The 12,345-nt window shown below is 42.8% G+C and overlaps 1 protein-coding gene across 7 annotated transcripts in view; it reads right to left on the reverse strand.

Annotated features, from left to right (window-relative positions):
- HERC1 (HECT and RLD domain containing E3 ubiquitin protein ligase family member 1) overlaps positions 1-8,369 on the reverse strand; it is a 104,348-nt gene extending 95,979 nt beyond the window's left edge. For 3 of the 7 annotated variants that reach the window (XM_051770446.1, XM_051770443.1, XM_051770444.1), the window contains exon 1: positions 6,471-8,058. The gene's annotated coding sequence lies outside the window, so the exon portion shown is untranslated. Of the gene's footprint in view, positions 1-6,470 lie in introns of all 7 variants that reach the window. The other 4 variants (XM_051770445.1, XM_051770447.1, XM_051770442.1 and 1 more) reach the window with 2 other exon arrangements.
- Positions 8,370-12,345: the final 3,976 nt, after the last annotated feature.

Below are 12,345 nucleotides of genomic sequence, written 5' to 3' on the forward strand. Positions count from 1 at the left end.
ACTCAGAACAACCTAAGAGCAATTATTTCTTCATTCACATATAATTAAGCTGTAGAACACAGGACAAAATGTAGTAAAAGTTTACCTGGACTCAAAAAGGGACTGGAGAAATACAAGAAATAAAAAAATCCATCACAGATTACCAAAGACATCTCGTACAGTCGAAAAACACCCTGACCCACAGAAGGCCCTGCAATATTTGGGGACACATTACTATGTGCTTGCTCTTGCCTTTTCTTCCTGAGCCATCTGCTGATGGCTGGCCTCCCCTAAAAGGCTACTCATGGATTCATCATTTTTCACAACAGAATAAAAGCCAAATGCCTTGCTTTGAAAAGTCTTTGACCTAACCAAGCTAAAAAACACAGGATGAGAAAAAAGTCTCTGTTAGCAATTTACCTGTGTAGTGTCCCACAGAGTAATGGTCAAGACAACCCATTTTTGTTCAACAGGTTCCAAGATTTTTTTCTAGTTTTGTACCCCTAACTGCACCACCTAATCTTTTGTCTAAAGCCATGATAAAGCTGTGCTGTGAATGAACAGCTTCTTTGTTGATGAGACCACCATGCAAACAAACATCACCAAAAATGGGGTAAATTATAAATGCATTTTAAAGCGTTCTTAGAGTATTTAAAATATGCCAGCTAAAGGATGCTGTGTAAGAAATAAACCTAAAAAATTCAACAGATACATGAAAATACATTCAATGCAGAAGAGAAAGCAGAATAAGCAGACACTGGGCTGTAGCAGTGCTCCTGTCATGGTCACGTGCCCCACACCCACACACTTTCATTAACCACAACATGAAGACAAACCTTATCATTAACTGCAGCTTTTATGGCTTGCAGGCTCCACCAGCAGCCAAGTGTTGCACAGTTCTCAAGGAATTTCTTAGCTTTGCAGATAATTAATGCTTTTAAGTTATGCACACTTAGATGTGAAGTCCATAAACCCACAAGGTTTTCTTGGTTTGCTCATCAAGCCTTGACACAGCCCATCAATCACCCCGCAGTGCTGAGCCCAGGATCCCCACCTTCCCATTTGCCTGGATGCAGGGGGAGGGCTGTTTCCAGAGGCTCACTGATCTCAGAATTTAAGTGATGCTGAAGGATCACTGCTATTTATCTTTGTGAATTCTCACACGAAGCTTGTTTATTAGATAGCAACTCTTAATATTTGATATTAACCCCAATCTTTGGTAAGTCTCAGCATCTAGAAGTCAAGTGACTTCCCCAGTTTCTCTTTCAGAGCTGGAGCCCCACTGCCTGAGGTGCTACAGCCACCTGGCATTCAGGACCTCCCCAACTCAAATAAAACCCAGGATGGCAAATGATGCAGGATGAGGAGGTCTATTCCACCTCCCTAAGCTGGCAAGTATTGTCAAAATTCGTGAGAACCCAGCTGAAGCCAACAGCATTCTAGTCTACAGTAGTACCAGTAGGTCTAAAAATAAGGCTGTAAATAAGGGGAACCAGAGTTACACTTGCTCTGACAACACCCGTGGCTGTCACCAGAAATCATCCACCTTGTTGGAAAGTCAACTGCCATTAAATGAAAACAGCACTCTCATCCTTTGGAAAGTGCAGAGGCTCATTTGGGCACCCTGAGGACACATCAGAGGAAAGATTAGCCCTCCAGCCACCTGCAGCAATGCATCAGCAGGGTGAAAAGAACAAATACCAGCGAGAAGAGTTTTATGGGCCAGCCCCAGACACAGCCAGGGATACCTGAATCACAGCTTTCCAGTGGGCAGCATCACTCCTCTCCACCTCCTCCACAAGCATAAGCAGAGGACTTCAAAACCCCCAAATATGAAGAGTTCAGCAGGTAATGTCCCTGACTGCAGGACATTTATGCTCAGTTCTATTTCCAAAACAGGCTCCATCTCAGCTTCAAAGCATAGAGGGAGGCCAGGGGAAAGCCACAGGATCATGCAGGTTTCAAGGAAAGGAGGCTGTAGATGGTACCTCTGTTATCTCTGTGCTCTCACCTCCCTTAAACAGAAATAATCCTTCCTGATGACTCCACACCTCTCAAGTCCCACCCTCTGGCTTTCCTCTTTCCCAGCCTCACTTGGACTAAGGCAGATTTCTTCTAATATTCAGCTCTACAAGACCTATTTTACATCAATGATTTCCTATTATTTTATGTGAGTTGCTGCATTATTTATTAGTTTTAAATGTACTGTTATGTAATCACATCAAATGTACTTAGGCAATGAAGATGAAGGTATGATAATGAAAGAACAATGTGCAATTTAACATCAATCCTTTTTCTAGAGCTGTTAGTGGTTATCCTTCATTTTTAGCAACCACATTTAACTCTTCATCCTCTTCTGATCCAAATATGACACCAGGGCTATGACCAATTCCACTCTCTCTATTTTTGTAAGATCTTTTTTTGTACTGCAGTGCCTAGGACAAGACTCAACATTCAGCATGAGACTATGCTATTTATCTAGGGCTTGTTCTTAGCTACTTTTCCACAATGCAGGATAATTTTGGATCATTACAGAAAATGGGATTTAGATGTGAAATACCTCAATTAACTGTTTTTTGCTTTTACTGCCTTTTTTTTTCTAGCAGACATTGCTAACATTGGCATGCCTTGCTGTTGTCATGGCAATGAAAGGAGTCTATATGGTTTTGGATGTGACTCAGAAATCATTTTATACAGAAATGGGACAACAATTAGAATAATGGACGTTGGGTATTCCTGTGCCACCAGTTAATAAATGGTCAACAGGAAAGAAAGATCCCAAATCAGCAGCAAAAGGGACTGAACAAAAGCTCCTTGATTGGATACAAGACACCAAATTGTTACTTGTGACCCTATCTTGCAGTTAGGGCTGTGTGGGTAAAGCTTTGTCACTCCTGAGGGTTATTAAAATTACAGTGGTCTGCCTGGGCAGTTACTTAACCAGCCCAGGAGCAGATTTGCCCAAGTAAGTGCTGCTCTTGGTGTTCAGAAATCCATGAGGAGTTTTGTATTGCAGACTCATCCCAATAAAAATTGGGATTTCGATTGTCTTGAAACATTCCTGTCTCTGTGAGGGCTCATTCAAAGGCAAGGCTCTTCTCATGGCCAGTGAGTTCACAATTTGCATGAGGCAAAAGAGAAATATTTTAGAGAAGCAAGTTTGCCAATTAAAAGATGAGGAAAGGAGCTGTGTCAGTCCCTGATCAGGTGTGGAGGAGGCAGTGGCAAACACTAAGGAACACGACTAAAGCCAGCCCACACCAACCTAGGAAGTGTCTGGAAAAATTATTTTGAGCTAGGCTATAAATACCATTCACCTATGTCTTCTGCATCTTACTCATCACAACACTCCTCCTTGGGATCCAAGGTATGTGAGGGAAGCTGTTATTCCATGGTTTGCCTGTGCAGAGATGCCAAGCGGGGAGGCACTGAAATATATGGATCTGTGTCAGTCCTTAATGTCATCGGCCTCCTCCTGCTCTGCAGGGCCAGTTCTCTGCCGGGCACTTCCCAGCTGAGCCACACGGAGGGCTCTTTGTTAGAAAGCAGCCCAAAGGCACCTCCCCAGGGCCAGCTGGCTCTGCCCCAGCACTGATCCTCACTGCCCCATCCTCTGCAGCTTCGGGGATGTGTCACTTCCTTTCTTCTCCTCGAGGACCCAACACGCTGAAATGCAGAGGAGGAACCAGACTGAAGGAACCTCAGATTTAAGATCTGATTCAATCCATCGTCATCTGTCCTTGTCTTTAGCTGGCTGGTAACTTTTACAAGTTATTTTACTCAAACTAGCTCTGTACCAATGTTCTGCACCTCAGAAATGCCCTTGGCTAGGCCAAACCAGGAAACGTTCCAGAGGAAAAAAGCACATGGGAAACAAGAGGGGTTTGCACTTGGAAGACAACAAATGAGAACATACAGGGGAAAAGAAAAGGATTATATGTAAACAACTAAGTAACAACTAAATTCACATACAACACTAGTTCCAAACTAATCTATGCATGGATATGAAACACTTGGAGCACGTGGAGCAAGCAGGTTATTAGGACTTCAAAAGGAACAGTAATTCTCATTTAGCTCAGTATGGCAGCATCCAGTGCACAGCCAAAGTGCAGCTAAAATATTGTGTCACAGCAATAGCTGTATGCAAAAAGATAACTAATAACTCTATGCATAAAGGTACTGGAAAGAGTGAAACAATAAATGAAAATGGCCCGTGGTCAAAGTCCCATCCACAGGATTACCACTCCCCAGCTCTACCCTTTGCAGAGGTTCACAACACCTTTAGGGCCTTAGGTTTGATGCTCTCCTTTCTTTTAAAAACCCCCTTGTGCAATCCTGTAGTGTGTCCCCACTTCCTATCCCTTTAATCCATGGGAAAAGTCCCTGTCCCTGTGGATGAGGACTCTGAAGAAGCAGGGAGAGAAGCCTACCAGCAGTGGGCTGTGGCATTGAAAGAAGTCACAGAAGAAGAGGAATGGATTTGAAATAATGGACTTGTTTAACTGAGACTGTTGAATGGAGAGAAATTACAAGTTCATGGCTGTTTTAATGCTTTTTAATAATGGTTTGTCCTTATCCCTATGTTGTAATGGTTCATTCCCACAAGAGTTCTCCTCCCTTCTCATGCATATTCTATTGTTTATCCCTCCCCTTCATGCTCTGTACCCAATCCTTGTTCCTCCTTCCCAAAACTCCTCCCCTTATTCACCATACTCTGGAAAGTTCTCCCAGCTCCCCTATAGAAGGGGGAGCCATTTTAATAACCTGGTTCCCTTCTTTCTATGGCACAGCCTGTGTTGAATTCTGAGTGAACTTCCCCGTGTCCCCAGCCGGGCTGCTTTATGTCCCAACTGCTCCCCTCTTCCTCTAGTTCTTCCTGCTCAGTGAGCAAGACCTTTGAATGGGAACACGTGAAAGGCAACCCGGAGCTGTGACATCCCCTTTGTGTCACTGCAGGAGCAAACAGACCGAGACTGGCTGTCCCTGTGCATTCCAGGTGGAGAGATCCCGCGGCTGCCCCGGCCCTGGAGCGGCAGGAGCAAACAGAAGGCTGGTGCTGGCAGGACACAGGGCCTGTACCTGCCAAAAATAGCACGCAGGAGATGTGTGCCTGTACACCTAACTGAGCACGGTCACTCCCTGCTGCCCCAAAAAGCAGCACCCACAGCACTGACGAGTTAATGTTTACGAGGAGTTGCATCACACGAAACTGGACTCAGCAGCAAAATAACACCTGAGCTGTTTCCAGCAAGCACCAGTGTCCTGGTTTGCTCCAGTGGAATCCAAGGGAGGTGAAAAATTTAAGGAAGAAAGATCAAAGTTTATGCAGCCATCAGCACAGCACTGACCCCCAGTCTCCATTTCCATAAGGAGAAAAAACACAGAACAATTTATTCAGAGGGCTTCCGTTAAGCAAAAATCCTCCATTTTTTCATTGAGTAAGTCCTCTTCCTATGTATTCCTCTCTGAAATAGGCACATGCCACTAGTTAGAGGTATAACTTGCTTTCTAATTACTCTAATCCTATTGCACAAATGCAAAACATTACTATCCTTCACCACAATTGTTCCATGCAAGATCCTGTGCTGAAGCAAGAGGAATTTAATTTTTAAGTCAAATACATAGTTAATTTCATGGAAGTCATTAATAAATACTAAATCTAGGAAAAGAAGCATTTTATAGTTGTGATTGTTTAATTTTTCTCTGCAGAATACAAATACATAAAAATGGTAAAAGCTGTTGTCAAGACTTACACCATTCGAAGACCACGATTACACACAGTACTCAGGTGATTGTGCCACATGAAGACTGAAGGCCTAAAAGGTACTGTAAATCTTGTCTGTACAGCATATTCTAAAGCACTGTTTAGCATTCTTAAAAAGAATTACTTTTTCCATTTTATCTACGTAATTCCTCAGATAAAAAATTATTTTCCAAGATAATCTTTTTAGGGGAAAAAAAGGCCACAACTCTATTTTTGTCTGAGAATTCCTCTTTCTGAACTTGAGCTCCAAAAGCAATTAATTTTACTCTGAGCTTATCATCTTTTGCAACTCTGACTGCCACTCCATTCCATCAATTCACTGTTTTTTCCCCTCTTTTCCTATTAGTTATTCCTCATGTCCCCTAACTACTGTTTTTTTTAACTGACTTTTCTTTGGCTTCTGTCAGTTCATTGATATTTTTCTAGTCTTTAACAGGAAGTGAATATACTAACTGTTGTCTGAAAGCTGTACAATGAGGAATTATCCTTCTCCTTTGGTGAATCAATGACCACTCTGTAAGGCTAAAAGCAGTTTTTCTCTTCCCATTGTTTTCCCACTTCCTCTCATCCCATTTGTTGTTGCACTCAGTTTTTTTCCAGCAAGCACCACAACACAAATAATACCTTCCCACACCGTTCACTTCGAGATCTCACACTATTTTTCAAAAGGAATCCTCTTTCCCTTAGATGAGGAAAACACAGGGTACAAACAAGACAGTTCTCTCACCCCAGGATGTGTAGCACAGGTTGTGTTCCAGCTCAGCGTGTTCCCTCATATTCTCCTTTTCCAAGGAAACCCCTGCTCATACTGATCTGTTTAGAAAGAGGTGGGTAAAGTTCAAGCATTGCTTTTTCCTGTCCCACTTCACTTCTTGGGCTGCTTCCACCACAAACCTGGGCAAAGGACAGGCCCCCTCCCGAGGGAGACACGGGAGAATAAAGGGCACTTCAAAATTAATCCCACAGAGAAATCTTTCTCTTGGAGCCCTGTCAACATCTTCATGTCAGAGAGGTGAAAAACCAAGCCTGGACAGATGAACCAACTTTCCCAAAGCTGTTCTGGAGTCTCAGGAAGCAGAGCCAGGAGTAGGGCTCCAGTCTCCACACCACCAGGGTTTAACCCCAGAGCCCAAAGGTGCTGCCCACACTGTCTGGATTTGGATGTGCCATGAGGTGCTGGGCTTGACAGGCAAAATCACAGACATTTCCTCTGTGCTGGAGGGAATTCAGCCCTAAATCTCCCAGATAAGAGATGAGCTAAAACCACCAATAAACCTTTCAGCCAATTAACAAGGTAGTAAAAAGACTCTGCTGATTAGTGGGTGATTGTGTCCCTCCCAACCTGTTTGTGCTGGTAAATCCATTGCCACCCAGACAGAGGCACAGATTTCCAGCTCCTGGTTTTGCACTGCTGGTTACAGGCACGTGGCTCTTTATAACTTCACTTCCTAACAACACTCACCCCCAAAAAACCCACCAAAGCCCCACTCAGCCCTAGAATCAAACAGGCAACAACCTGAAGTCAAGAGGAGCCTTAACACACACAGCTTTAACGTATTAGTTCACTTTTTAGATACTAAAGGAAAAAAAACCCTGGTTTTCTGGAACTGGTCACATAGTTTCCTGCAGCTATTTTTAGTTTGTCCTGAATCACCTGAGTTAAAGAATTAGCTCAAGCCTGAATAATTGTCCAGCTGAGAAAAAATGCTAGAAATTGAGCAGTTTATTGCTTCTCAAAAATGAGTTAGGTGCATTTGGTGGGGATTTAAATATTTCTTGCCTCCTGTGTGTCACAGATGTACAGCAAATGCACATTTGGATGGTTCCTAATAATGGGTTCAGGGCAGAAGCAGCAAAAGGGACAATTTTCTGGGAATGTGCCTTGGAAAAGAGGAACAAATGCCCTCAGAGACATCTTCTGTTCACTCAGCTGGGGGTGCTGAACTGCAATACCTGCTCATGATGGGGACACATTTTTGGAGGATGTGACCAGACGTGTTCTGCCAAGCTCTGAAAGAGGGATAAGTGGCAAGGAGGGAGAGATGAGAAGCCAGTCACTGCTCCATAGCTGAGACATCTCTTTCTCCCATTTTTCTAGAGGTGAAAAAGCCAATAAACTCCTATCATCAACATTTTTAAGGAGGTATAGCAAGTAAATGGTGAAACTTTAATTGCATCGGATACAATCTGAACCTGGCTGCAGTAGGTTCTTAATTTTCTGTGATGTTTGGCTTTATATGTGTCTATAAATGTAGATGAAATGACAATAAAAATTTAAAATAAAGATTCCACAGCAAGAACTATGGAAACACACAGGAGCTGATCACACTGATCAAAACCACACTGATCAAAAAGAAAAAGACAAAACAAAAAAAGAGCAAGACAAATACACAACAATTCACTTAAAACCCCATCCTACATTTACTGTTGAATTTTCTCCAAGTGTACTATGTCAAGCTCTAAGTAGATAGTGCTAAATTAATTTAATTTCAGGATCACACAGAAAGCAGCATTAAAACCTTTCACTCCTCTTCCCAAGAGTGAAACCAAACCATCACACAACACACATTACTTGTAGTTTTCTCTTTTGTTTGTTTAACAAAAACCTGGAATTCTTCTAACAGAAAAAAAAAAAAAAAAAAAGCACAAAACAACCCAAAGTTTTGCTTTGAAATGAAAAGCAGTTCTATGACATAGAAATGTTTGTCTGGATGAATAGAAAGCTCTGCCCATTGCACAGGAAGGGCTGCAAAGGGCACCCTGTTTAACCAAGCTGGTATCCTAAAGAACATCCATCAACACCTCCTCTGGGTGCCTTGCACATTCAGCATGGGATGGAAGTTATCCCTGGCTGTACCTCAGGGACATCATTTCTGTAGCTGGAATGTTAACAAACTGCTAATAAATAAAAATTCTGTGCATAAAGCAACTCACAGGAATGTAGAATGTGATTTTTTTGTGAGTTGATTTTGTTGGTGGTGATTTTTTGGTTTTGTTTTTGGTTTTTTTACAAAGTCCAAGAACTCACAAAACCCCCAAAACTCCCCTCAACCTGTTTTCTGAGAAGATCCAGTATAACTTTCCACACAGTGACATTTCCCTAGAAAATGTCACTTTTAAAGCTGTAGTTCCTCTGGTGTTCCAATAGCACCACACCCCATTTGGAAGCTGAGGTTGCCCATAAGCTGGAGAAATGTTTGGGTGTTTTCCAGCCCTCCCCCTCGAGGACTCTGCTCTGGCACCAGTTTTCAGTTAAATCAACAGCTGGACCATCATTCCCACTTAGACTGGGACAGCCCAGTGCTGCAGACTCAAATTGCAGTTTTGATCAGTGACTGAACATTTTTTTATAACAAGTATAACATAAATATTCACAGAATCACAACTATGAAATTGTACCAGAGGAAGACAGTTTGCAGTAAACTCAACCAAAGCTCAGATCTACCTATTTCAGAGCCCTGAACACCTTGGGACACACAAGGGAACACAAGACACTCCCCAATACACCAGAATATTTTTTAATGAATTCTCCTCCTTTTAAATTCTCTGTGTTTCGAATTTCTCTCTCTCTCTCATGTTTCTATTTCTGAAATACTTTCATTAAAATGAATATTAAAGAAACCTCATCAGTTCTTGGTTTCTGGGTGCCAAGCAAAGGGCAGCCTCTAATTGCTGTGAGCAGTTTTGTTCAGTGTGTTATGAAGTGAGCACAGAATGTATTTTACCCTGTGCAGCCCCCTCCAAACTTCAGTAAGGAAGGATTAATAAAGACAGATATTAACCTCTTGAGCTTGCAAGAAGCTCCAGCATTGCCCAACTGCCCAAGATACAATTAAATAAGGTCTTATGGTAGTCATACAATACTGGATCTCATTCCAAGCTTTTTGTCCTTAAAAAAATAGACTAAAGCTATGCAGTAGCTGAGACAGTTGAATAAACACCCTTTAATGTTAATTGATAAACAACCATAACATGTTGTCATTTATCCACGGAAATGCTGAGGAGGGAGCACAAATATAGAACAGCTACATTTAGTGTTGTGTTTATATGGGATTTTTTTTTAAACTAATGAGCTCTGGGTTCATTAAAATGTCATTAAACTCCCAGCTTAGTAGTGAGAGGTTGGTTTTGCCACAGCTTGGGTGTACAGTGTGTTGTCAGCTGTAAACAGTGGGAATGACAGAGAACAATGGTCCATTAAGTGCATGGAAGAATCCATAACCTCCAGTTAAGCTAAACAGGTTCAATGAAGTGGGTAATATTCAAAATTATCATTTACCTTTTTCCTGGTAAAGGAATTAGCTAACAGGGCAACTTCATGTGTTGAAATTATGTTGTGACTCAGCAGATTTGATCAGGCTTTTCACAAAGGCATTCTGTGCTAGGTGGCTTCATTATGTTACTCTGAAGATTTATCTAATTTTTTTAAATATATCCCTCTTTATGCTGCAGATAAGCAATCACAGATATTGAGTAGTTTCCAGCATGGAGAAGATAAAAGAAACGGAACACAATAAAATAGTTCTGATTAAAGATTTTCTTCCGCCACATACTTAATAATCAGCCAGGATGACTGAAAAAGAAACATGAAAAGGGTGAATAAGGCAGAAAAAGCAACAGAAAAATTCTGAAAGGAGCATTTTTTGAGTGAGCTTAGAAATTCACTGACAGCTGTCTGGTTGCAGCTGAAGCCCCCAGGAAGTTCATCCTCTCTGCTGTCACAGGTAGGGTTTACCACTGTGATGTGCAGTTAGATACTGGGGTGGCAGCCCCTGAGGGAGTCCTTGAGATCCTTTTTGGATCCCATTTCAGAGGGAGGTTCCCCAGTTTTGGACACTGGTGTGAGGAACCAAGTCCCAGCTATGGAATTAAACACACTTTTGTGTGACAGTGTCAGCACAGTGACCTGGGAATGGCAGGGGACACCTCTTTCTGTTGCTCTGGGGTGTCACAGAAACAACAGTTCCTGTTGTATTAGAAGGTACCAGGATGTGGTACCTGGACAATGCCTCAGGACACCCACTGCCAACTCCTACACCTCCACTAACATTTATTCCCCCACCATCCAACCTCTCCCAGCTGTTCCTCAGTCGTTCCCCTGCTCCCCTCATCCACAGCCATTTCTCCCCTCTCTGGGCACATTTTCCCACTTGTCTCTCTCCTGTCCTGGCATGTGACCCAGCCCCTCTGCCCTGCAAGGCCACCAGCCTGCAAATACCCTTTACTGCACTTGGCCTCTGCTCAGTACACACCCCAGGATCAGCCCAGCAGCCTGCACTGGGGGGACACCTCTTGTTTGGGCCTGGCATTGAGGAATTCCAGTGGAACACCGTGATCCAGCTGCTTCTAAGGGCAACATGACCCAGTTTAGTGCTAGTTCTTGTTAACCTCGAGCAGAGAGAGGCTCCAGCATCAACTGGGTGCAACAGAGACCACGGCAGAAGCACAGGGCTGAGGGAGTTTGGCCTTTCATTTTGTCTGCAGCATTTTCAATGCCTCAGTTCTGACTTGCCCACCACAAGCTTTCTGTAGGATGTATAACCATACACAACAGAGGACAAGCTGTTTTAACACTTGGAGATGTCACTCCATGAAATCTCCTTGGTTCTGTCTTCTGTAACAGGTGTCTTAGGAAACATGCACTAAAGGCCAAAGGAAATAAAATCAAAACTGGTGTCACCCTTTCATGCAGCAGTTGAATAAAGCAAAACAAATTAGTATTATTGCTCAAGTGCTGCTGGAAGGATGATTTTTAAAGTTCATGACTGAAGACTAGGAAAAAAATATTTACCCTGGCCACAGTTTAGAAGTGATGCAACAGTCATGACCCAATTAAAGCAAAAGCAGCAAGGCAGGTATTTCAATAAGGACAACACTTCCAGTTGTGTTTGCACACTTCATACTCAGGTTTTCTCCTTGAAACAAAAGCTGAAATGCTACTGTGAAAACTAGGAATCAACATTCCAGGAAGGTAACTCAGAAGAAGAATTTGCAGCAGCAGTTTTGCAGGAAAGCAATTCAGGACATATGGATTGAGAATGCTGACACCAACAGAGGAAAATCCTGCTCAGGCTATTCTTCCTACATTGCTGCTGCTGCTGGATTTTGGGAGCACCATCACTGCAGACACAGGAACAATCACTGGCCTACACAAGAACTGCTGCCACCTCACAAAAACTCCCATCTAAAGTCCTAGAGTGATGTATTAACAAAAAGGGACAAGGTGACTGGAAAGAGAAGGCAGCCTGAAGAAACATTCCCAGGTCTTGCCTCCAGATTTCAAAGGACAAGATACAAAGTGGAAAATTTTTATAAATACAACAGCATGATTAATGAAAAGAGAGAGAACACCTACACCAAGCCTTCCCAAAAGCAGAAGTGTAGTCCCAGTGGGCAAAAAGGAAGCTCCTTGCCATAACACACATCAACCCAGAGTATTCCCTGGTTGCTGGTTATCCATTTTTGGTAACTCTTGGGACAACAACTCTGTGACACAGTGGGGACCTGCCAGTGATGCTCCCCAGCACCCCTGTGCCAGGACATGCCCTGCACACACCCAGCCTTTGGGTTTATCATGATGCCGTGCCCAGGGAACAAGTAGG

Source organism: Manacus candei, unplaced genomic scaffold, assembly GCF_025592945.1.
Source record: "Manacus candei isolate 608988 ecotype Guabito, Panama unplaced genomic scaffold, ASM2559294v1 h1tg000119l, whole genome shotgun sequence".
Taxonomy (NCBI): Eukaryota; Metazoa; Chordata; class Aves; order Passeriformes; family Pipridae; genus Manacus; species Manacus candei.